This window comes from Lithobates pipiens, unplaced genomic scaffold, assembly GCF_037356315.1.
Source record: "Lithobates pipiens isolate NorthernLeopardFrog02 unplaced genomic scaffold, aLitPip1_a1.2 Scaffold_94, whole genome shotgun sequence".
Lineage (NCBI taxonomy): Eukaryota > Metazoa > Chordata > Amphibia > Anura > Ranidae > Lithobates > Lithobates pipiens.
In genome coordinates this window covers 2127164-2137721 of record NW_027507917.1, presented here as the reverse complement: position 1 = coordinate 2137721, position 10558 = coordinate 2127164, and positions in this window count along the sequence as shown.

Below are 10558 nucleotides of genomic sequence, written 5' to 3'. Positions count from 1 at the left end.
TGCTGGTCGGGAGAAGGAGTGCGGGTCGGGAGGAGGTGGAGTGCGGGTCGGGAGGAGGCAGAGTGCGGGTCGGGAGGAGGCAGAGTGCGGGTCGGGAGAAGGAGGAGTGCGGGTCGGGAGAAGGAGGAGTGCGAGTCAGAAGAAGGAGGAGTGCGAGTCAGAAGAAGGAGGAGTGCGAGTCAGAAGAAGGAGGAGTGCGGGTCGGGAGGAGGCAGAGTGCGGGTCGGGAGGAGGCAGAGTGCGGGTCGGGAGGAGGTGGAGTGCGGGTTTGGGAGGAGGCAGAGTGCGGGTCGGGAGGAGGCAGAGTGCGGGTCGGGAGAAGGAGGAGTGCGGGTCGGGAGAAGGAGGAGTGCGAGTCAGAAGAAGGAGGAGTGCGGGTCGGGAGGAGGCAGAGTGCGGGTCGGGAGGAGGCAGAGTGCGGGTCGGGAGGAGGCAGAGTGCGGGTCGGGAGAAGGAGGAGTGCGGGTCGGGAGAAGGAGGAGTGCGGGTCGGGAGAAGGAGGAGTGCGGGTCGGGAGAAGGAGGAGTGCGGGTCGGGAGAAGGAGGAGTGCGGGTCGGGAGAAGGAGGAGTGCGGGTCGGGAGAAGGAGGACTGTGGGTCGGGAGAAGGAGGACTGTGGGTTGGGATGAGGGGGAGTGTGAGTCGGGAGAAGGAGGAGTGCGGGTTGGGATGAGGCGGAGTGTGAGTCGGGAGAAGGAGGAGTGCTGGTCGGGAGAAGGAGGAGTGCGGGTCGGGAGAAGGAGGAGTGCGGGTCGGGAGAAGGAGGAGTGCGGGTCGGGAGAAGGAGGAGTGCGGGTTGGGAGGAGGCAGAGTGCGGGTTGGGAGGAGGCAGAGTGCGGGTTGGGAGGAGGCAGAGTGCGGGTTGGGAGGAGGCAGAGTGCGGGTTGGGAGGAGAAGTAGTGCGGGTCGGGAGAAGTAGTGCGGGCCGGGAGAAGTAGTGCGGGCCGGGAGAAGTAGTGCGGGTCGGGAGAAGTAGTGCGGGTCGGGAGAAGTAGTGCGGGCCGGGAGAAGTAGTGCGGGTCGGGAGAAGTAGTGCGGGCCGGGAGGAGGACAACTGCAGTCCAAAAAGAAGACAACTGTGGATCAACAGGAGGACATCTATGGGTCGGAAGAATGCCAGCTTTCAAGTCAGAATGAGGACAACTTTGGGTCAGAAAGGACAACTGGGGGGTCAAAAGGAGGTCAGCTGCAGATCAGAAGGAAGACAAGTGCAGATCAGAAGATTGACAACTGCAGGTCAAAAGGAGGTCAGCTGTAGGTCAGAAGAAAGACAACTATGTGTAAGAAGGTAGGCAACCACACGCTAAAAAGGAGGTCAGTTGTGGGTCAGAAGTACAACTGCATGAAAAAAGGTGGGCAACTGCAGGTAAAAGGAGGTCAGCTATGGGGGCAGGAGGAGGTAAGATAGGAGACAACTGCGGGTAAGAATTAAGACGACTGCACGTTAGAAGTCAGGAGGACAACTGTGGATCAGAAAGAGGACCATTTCAGGTCAGAAAAAGGACAACTTCTGGATAGAAAGAGAAAAACTTTGGGGCTCAAAGAGAGAACTGAAGGCCAATGAAAAGACAACTGCTGGCCAAAAGGAGGGCAGATTTTGCTCAGAAGAGAGAGAACGACAGGTCAGAAGTAGATCAGGTTTGGTCCAAAAGGAGGACAAATACTGATAAGATATGGGACAACTCTGTATCAGAAGGTCAACTGTGGGTCAGAATGAGGCCAGCTGTGTGTCGGAAGTTCAACTACAGGTCAGAAGGAGCACAACTGCGAGTCAAAATGAAGACAACTATATTTCAGAAAAAAAATCAACTGCGAGTCAGAAGAAAGATCGCTGCAGACTAAAGAGTAGACAACTGCAGGTCAGAAGAAGGACAACTGTGGGTCAAAAGGACATCAAGTGCAAGTGAGAAAAAATACAGATCAGAAGTTAAATCGTAAATGAGGACAACAATGGGTCAGAAGAATGTCAAATGTTGGTCAGAATGACACCTGCAGGTGGAAGAGAAGGCAACTGAAGGTCAGGAGCACAACTATGGGACAGAAAGAGGACAACTTGTCAGAAGGAGGATAACTGTGGGTTAAAAGGAGGTAAACTGCAGGTCAGATGGAAGACAACTCCAGGCCAAAGAGAACAACTCCAGACCACCCCCCATCAAATAATTCTCTGCAGCTATTACCTTTTGTACCACCACCCCCTCCCTTTAGAATGTAAGCTCTATGAGCAGGGCCCTCCAGTACCTTCTGTATTGAACTGTACTGTAATTGTGTTGTCCCCCCCCCCCCCCCTATACATTGTAAAGCGCTGCGTAAACTGTTGGCGCTACATAAATCGCATATAATAATAATAATATGGAGGTCAGCTTCAGGTTAAAAGGAAGCCAGTTGCGGGTCAGAATGACAACTACAGGTCAAAAGAGGGTGAGCAGGAAAACTGCAGATCAAAAGGACAACAACTGAGGGTCAAGAAGAGGACAACTGTATGTCCAAGGATGGCTTGAGGTCAAAAAGAGGACAGCTACGTGTCAAAGGAGGTCAGAAGCAAGACAACTGCAGAAGTAGGTCAAGTACAGGTCAGGAGGAGGACAACTGTGGGTTAGAATGAGGACAACTATGGTTCAGAAGAAAGTCAACTGCAGGTCAGATAAAGGACAACTATGAGTCAAAAGGTTTGATTCAGAGCTCGTCAACTGCAGGTCAGAAGGAGAATAACCATAGGTCAAGAAGACAGTTGCACGTCAGAAAGAGGTCAACTTTGGGTTAGATGGACAACTGCAGGACAGAAGGAGGAAAACTGCAGATCAGAAGAAAACTGCAGGCCAGGATGACAACTACCAACCTAAGAGGACAAAATGGTCAAAAGTACCTGTATTTGTCCTATGCATGTTAGACGGCCAACTGCGGGTCCAAAAGAGGATCACTGCAGGTTAAAAAGGAAAAAACTGCAGGTCAGAAGGAAATCAACCACAACTGAGGACAACTGCAGGTCAGATAAAGTTTAACCTGCAGAAAAGAAGGACAATAGCAGCCTAGAAGGAGGACAGATGCAATGATACATAGTCAGTTTATTACATAGGGGCTGCAGTACCGTACTGTGGCCACCAAATGGCACCCTCGAGGCAATAAAACATAGTTCTTGTATTACACAGGAGTTGCAGCATCGCACTGTCGCCGCCAGGTGGCACCCTTGAGGCAATAATACATAGTTCTTGCATTACATAGGGGCTGAATTACCGCACCATGGCCGCCAGGTGGCGCCCTCGAGGCACTAGCACATAGTTCTTGTATTGCACAGGAGATGCAGTACTGCACTGTGGCCACTAGGTGGCGCACTTCGGGCAATATTACATAGTTCTGCAGGCCAAAAGGAGGTCATCTGCTGTAAGGAGGACAACTGCAGTCCAAAAAGAAAACTGTGAATTCAAAGGAGAACATCTATGTGTCAGAAGAATGCCAACTTTTAGTGTTTCTAAACCTATATATAAAAATAACAAAACATACCTATAATTACCTGCTCTGTGCAATCGTTTTGCACAGAGCAGCGCCCCAGCCTCTTCTTCTGGGGTCCCCTGCTGGCACTCCAGGCCCCTCCTTTTCAACGGGTGCCCCCCGAAGAGCTGCTTTCCTTGGCGGGCTCCCAAGTCCCGCTACTACATCCATTGACACAGAGGGACAAAGCCCCGTCACAGGATTTGATTGACAGCAGCGGGAGCCAATGCCTCCTGCTGCTATTGATCTGTGCAATGAAGAGATATCGGCTGGAGCCACATCGCTGGATCGTGCTCAGGTAAGAAAAAGTGGCGGCGGCGGGGGGGGGGGGGGGGGGGGGGGTGGGGGCAAGGGTCCGGAGCACAAAAGGTTTTTCACCTTAATGCATCGAGTGCATTAAAGTGAAAAACCATGAGACTTTACAATCACTTCAAGTCAGATGGAGACCAACTTTGGGTCAGAAGGGACAACTGGGGGGTCAAAAGGAGGTTAGCACTGAGAATCAGGATGACAAGTAGAAGGCAAAAGGTTGAGAACTGCAGGTCAAAAGGAGGTCAGCTGTGGGGCAGGAGGAGGTTAGATAGAGGACAACTGCGGGTCAGAATTAAGACGACTGCAGGTCAGAAGGAGGAAAAATGCTGGTCAGAAGGGGGACAGCTACAGGTCAGGTCAACAACTGTGGGTCAGAAAGAGGACAATTTCAGGTCTCAAGAGGGACAGCAAGAGAAAAACTTAGAGGTTCAGAAAGAGAACTGCAGGCTAATTAAACCACGGGTCAAAAGGAGGTCAGCTTTTGGTCAGAAGGGAGACAACTACAGGTCAGAAGTAGATCACGTTTGGCTCAAAAGGAGGACAAATGCTGGTTAGATATAGGACAACTCTGGATCAAAAGGTCAGCTGCAGGACAGGAGAACTGCAGGTCAGAAGGAGCACAACTCTGAACCAAAAAATGAGGACAACTATGTTTTAGGAGAAAGTCAAGTGCAGGTCAGAAGAAGAAAAACTGCAGGTCAGAAGGTAGTCGACCACAGCTGAGGACAACTGCAGGTCAGATAAAGTTAAACTGCAGGAGAGGACAATAGAGGGTCAAAAGGAGGATAGATGCAAGTCAGAATGAGAACTTCAGATCTGGAGGACAACTGCAGGTCAAAGAAACTGTGCAACAGTAAGAGGACAGCTGAGGACAATTTGGGGTCAGAAGGAAGTTAACTGCATGTCAGAAAGAATACAACTACAGGTCAACAAGAGGCCAGTTGTAGGTCTGAAGGACAACTACAGTTCAAAAAGGAGTCAGCTGTTGGTCAAATGGTGGACAACTGCAGGCCAAAGACAAGACAAATGCAGATGAAAAGGTCAGCTGCGTGTCAAAGGGAGGACAACTGTGGGTCAGAAGAAAATCAACTGAAAAATCAGATGGAGGACAAATGTTGGTGAAAAGGAAGAGGTTAGCTACAGATGAAAAGGTCAACTGCAGGTCAGGAGGACAACTGTGAGTCAGAAGGCCAACTTTGGGTCAGAAGGAAGTCAACTGTGGGTCAGAAAGAGGTCAAGTGCAGGTGAAAAGTACAAAAGGTCAGAATGAATTAAACCGCAGGTGTGTAGAGGACAACTGCAGGTCCAAAAGGAGGTCAGCCCTGGGTTTGCAGGTCAAGTGCAGGTCAGGACAGCTGTGAGTCAGAAGAGTGTGAATCACAGGTGAGAAAGACAACTGCAGGTCAGAAGAGTGTCAACCTCGGGTCACAAGGACAATTCCAGGCTATAAAGAGGTTAGCTGCCGTTCAAAATGAGGTCAGCTGCAGGTCCTAAGAAAGTCAACAGTGAGTTGGAAGAAGGGCAACTATGGGTCAGAAGACGATCAACTGCAGATCAGAAAGAGGACAACTGTGGTTCAGAAGGTCAACTTGATATCAGATCTAGGACAACTGCGGGTCAGACAGCAGTCAACTGCATGAGTACAACCGCTGGTCAGGAGGGAGACAAAAGGAGGTCCGCTGCATGTCAGAAGTTCGACTGCGGGTCAGACTGAAGACAGGTGCAGGCCAGAAGGAGGACTAACGGTGGGTCAGAAGGTGGCCAGTTGCAGGTAAGGAGGACAACTGCGATTAAAAGGGAGGTCAGCTGCAAGTCAAAAGGACAACAATTGCGGGTCAGAAGAAGGTCAATTGCAGGTCAGAAAGAGGACAACAGCAAGCTAAAAGGAGGTCAGCTACAGGGGAGGAGGACGACAGTTGTAGGTCAGGAGGTGATCAACTGTGGGTTAGAGGGACAACGGCAGCTGTGGATCAGAAGGAAATATTTTTTTTTTTTTTTTGTAAGGCGAAATTCCCATAAATCAGATAAAGACCATATTTCTGGTTTTATTAGGACACGACCTAACATGGAGAAACACCTTGAAGTGTACGTACAATACTTGAATCCATGGCCTCCTGGTTCCTCCTGTGATTCCAGTTCTGACAGCCAGTCCCCCCCGTAGCTGCTCTTCTAAAGCCTCATACACACGATCGGACTTTTAAACAAACTTTCCCGTGGATTTCTATCTAAAGGGCGTCGGCCGTGAACTTGTATTGCATACACACGGCAGGACTTTTTTTCAGCCAAACTTTCACCAAAAATCACGTGTTTTTTTTTTTTTCTGCTCTTTACCGCCACCTTTGGTCAACTTCTGTATTGTTGCCTGATCCGTTTGCATTGGTTCTGAGCATGCGTGTTTGTAAAGTGCGATGGTTTTTTTTTTTTTTTTTTTTTTTTTCACTGTACACACGATCGGACTTTGCTCCATCGGACTTACGTTGTCGGAAAAAAAAAGTTCGTCCAACATTTGATGAAAACCGAAAAAGTTTTTCCTGAAGGATCGTACACACCGGTCGGATGTTGCCTTCAAACAGTTCATTTGCATATTTGTTGTAAAAAAAAAAAAAAAAAAAAAAAAGAGTCCGATGGTGTGTACACGGACCTTTACTCATCTCAGATCTTGTTGCTTCTCCTTATTAAACGGCACCTGCCACAAATCCCCAATCTGGAGATTGCCCCCTAGTGCCAATTTACTTTTTTTGTTGTGTGTGGCACCTTAGCGTGTGTTGTATCATAGTTTCATAGTTAGTAAGGTTGAATAAAGACACCAGTCCATCCAGTTCAACCTGAGTGAGTGTCTACAATTGTCCCTATCCCTGTACATTACACACTCACATCAGTCCCTACCCTCAAGGAGCCACAATCCAAGGTCCCCATTCATATACTAGGGCCAATTTTGGACAGAAGCCAATTAACCTACCTGCGTGTCTTTGGAGTGTGGGAGGAAACCGGAGTACCCCGAGGAAACCCACACAGGCACAGGGAGAACATGCAAACTCCAGGCAGGTAGAGTCGTGGTTGGGATTTGAACCAGCGACCCTTCTTACTGCTAGGTGAGAGTGCTAACCACTACACCACTGTGCTGCCCCAGAACAGCCCACTGAATATGAATGGGCTCCCCCACTATGGCGACCTGGAAGCGACGCCATGACCTCACTTCTGGGTTAACTGGATGCAAACGGCACCACTTTTACCATTTTAAAACTCAAAAGCATTTAAAAAAAAAAAAAAACAGCGATCCTGGAGTTGTGAAGGCTTTTATGTGCAGAGGAGGGATTCGGGGGGTCCTACAGATCGCAGATCTCTCCATAAAGAGGACCTGTCGCTGCCTATCGCTTGCACAAGCGGCGTTTACACTCCCTTGCGAAAGCAAAACAAGCGATTCAGAAAAAAATAAAAATATTAACGCTCCGCAAAACTTGACTCATCGCACCGCGCTTGCATTCGTTTTCAATGGCGCCCAAAACGCGGGTACAGCTCCACCATGGTAATAAACGCAGCAAACCGAAATCGCATGAAGCTCGTCGCTCAAAAAAAAAAAGGAGGAGGAGCTTCTTTTTTCGGGTGACAAGCTTCGCCGCGATTATTGAGGCAGCACCACCACACACATCCGCGTTTAGGTGCCACTTAAAAAAAAAACGAACAGCACCTGAATAAGCATGGTGAGATTCATCAGTTTTGCAGCACATTTTGGGATCGTAGGCAGAATCACATTAAACCCAACCCCCCCTCCCCCCACAGGTGTGAATGGGGCCTGAAAGTTGCACAAGAGTTTGCACCCCCCCATGTATGTGTTTACAGTCTGTCAAGATTCCCCAGTCTGAGGAGGGCTGCATGCAGGCATGTACTGGCTATTGGGACTAGCGGGAGTTTCCCGGTGGGCCGATGGCTCAGTGGGCCACTCTGATGTAAGGGGGCTGGTAATGGGACACTCTGATGTAAGGGGGCTGGTAATGGGACACTCTGATGTAAGGGGGCTGGTAATGGGACACTCTGATGTAAGGGGGCTGGTGATGGGACACTCTGATGTAAGGGGGCTGGTGATGGGACACTCTGATGTAAGGGGGCTGGTGATGGGACACTCTGATGTAAGGGGGCTGGTGATGGGACACTCTGATGTAAGGGGGAGCTGATGGGACACTCTGATATAAGGGGGAGCTGATGGGACACTCTGATGTAAGGGGGCTGGTGATGGGACACTCTGATATAAGGGGGAGCTGATGGGACACTCTGATGTAAGGGGGCTGGTGATGGGACACTCTGATGTAAGGGGGAGCTGATGGGACACTCTGATGTAAGGGGGCTGGTGATGGGACACTCGGGTGTAAGGGGGCTGGTGATGGGACACTCTGATGTAAGGGGGAGCTGATGGGACACTCTGATGTAAGGGGGCTGCTGATGGGACACTCTGATGTAAGGGGGTGCTGATGGGACCCTCTGATGTAAGGGGGCTGGTGATGGGACACGCTGATGTAAAGGGGGTGCTGATGGGACCCTCTGATGTAAGGGGGCTGGTGATGGGACACTTTGATGTAAGTGGGCTGGTGATGGGACACTCTGATTTAAGGGGGCTGGTGATGGGACACTCTGATGTAAGGGGTGCTGATGGGACACTCTGATGTAAGGGGGCTGGTGATGGGACACTCTGATGTAAGTGGGCTGGTGATGGGACACTCTGATGTAAGGGGGCTGGTGATGGGACACTCTGATGTAAGGGGTGCTGATGGGACACTCTGATGTAAGGGGGCTGGTGATGGGACACTCTGGTGTAAGGGGGCTGGTGATGGGACACTGATGTAAGGGGGCTGGTGATGGGACACTCTGATGTAAGGGGGTGCTGATGGGACATTCTGATGTAAGGGGGTGCTGATGGGACCCTCTGATGTAAGGGGGTGCTGATGGGACACTCTGATGTAAGGGGGCTGGTGATGGGACACTCTGATGTAAGGGGGGTGGTGATGGGACACTCTGATGTAAGGGGGTTGGTGATGGGACACTCTGATGTAAGGGGTGCTGATGGGACACTCTGATGTAAGGGGGTGGTGATGGGACACTCTGATGTAAGGGGTGCTGATGGGACACTCTGATGTAAGGGGGCTGGTGATGGGACACTCTGATGTAAGGGGGTGCTGATGGGACATTCTGATGTAAGGGGGTGCTGATGGGACCCTCTGATGTAAGGGGGTGCTGATGGGACCCTCTGATGTAAGGGGGCTGGTGATGGGACACTCTGATGTAAGGGGGCGCTGATGGGACACTCTGATGTAAGTGGGCCGGTCTGGATGAAGTCCAGGGCCAAATTTCTGTCCCAGTCCAGCCCTGGCTGCATGGTAGAGCTGCAAGATTCTGGAAAAAAAATGAGAATCCCGATTTTGTTTATTTTTATTTTTTGCTTAGAATAAAGATCACGATTTTCGTGGCGTTATATCATCTTTCACAGTATACCAAAAAAAAATAAAAAATTGGGCTAACCTTATTGTTTAGTTTTTTTTTTTTTAATTCATTAAAGTGTATTTTTCCCCCCCAAAAAACAGCATTTGAAAGACCATTTCACAAATACCGTGTGACATAAAATATTGCAACAACCACCATTTTATTCTCTAGGGTCTCTGCTAAAAAAAACTATATATATATATATATATATATATATATATATATATATATATATATATATATATATATATATATATATATAAAATGTTTGGGGACTCTACATCATTTTGTAGTGAAAATTTTTAACTTGAAACCAACAAGTGTCGGAGAAAGTTTAAGGCCGCGTACACACGCGCGGACTGTTTGCCCAACCTTGTTCGTCAAACAGTTTCGGCAAACAGTCCGCTCAAAATTTGCATGAGCGGACTTGCCCACACACGAGCGGACTGTTTCAGCAAACTGTTTGCCAAACAGTTCGCTCAACTTTTGAAATGAACGGACTCGCCCACGTAAGGAGGCAAATCCGCCCATTTCGAGCGCGTCTCCAGGTAGGCGGGGCCCGCGAAGGAGACGTCGCGGGCTCCGCCGCCTGGAATGGGCTTAAAGGGGAACCCCAACGCCGAAAAAAATCGGCGTGGGGGTTCCCCCAAAGTCCACACCAGACCCTTGTCCGAGCACGCTACCCCGGCCGGCCAGGAAGGGGGCCGAGCGAGCGCGCCCCCCCTCCTGAGCCGTACCAGGCCGCGTGCCCTCAACATGGGGGGTGCCTTGGGGAAGGGGGGGCCGCGCAGCCCCCCCACCCCAAAGCACCTTGTCCCCATGTTGATGAGGACAAGGGCCTCTTCCCGACAACCCTGGCCGTTGGTTGTCGGGGTCTGCGGGCGGGGGGGCTTATCGGAATCCGGGAGCCCCCTTTAAGAAGGGGGCCCCCGGATACCGGCCCCCCACCCTATGTGAATGAGTATGGGGTACAATGTACCCCTACCCATTCACCTGTGAAATAAAGTACAAAAAAAACACAACACAGGGGAAAAAATATTTTATTGCACAGCTCCGGGGGTCTTCCGTCTTCGGGGGTCTTCTCGCCGGACTCCTCCGCTATCTGTGTGTAGCTCTTTTACTAGCGGAGGAGTCCGGCTTTCTTCCTCCCCGCCGCCGGCCTCTTCTCCCGACTTCGGGGGTCTTGTCCCCCTCTTCGGTTCTTCTGCCGGGCCACCGCGCCTTCTTGTAGCTCTTTTACAGGCGGTGGCCCGGTCTTCTGTCGCCGCTGCCTTCCGTTCTTCTGTCG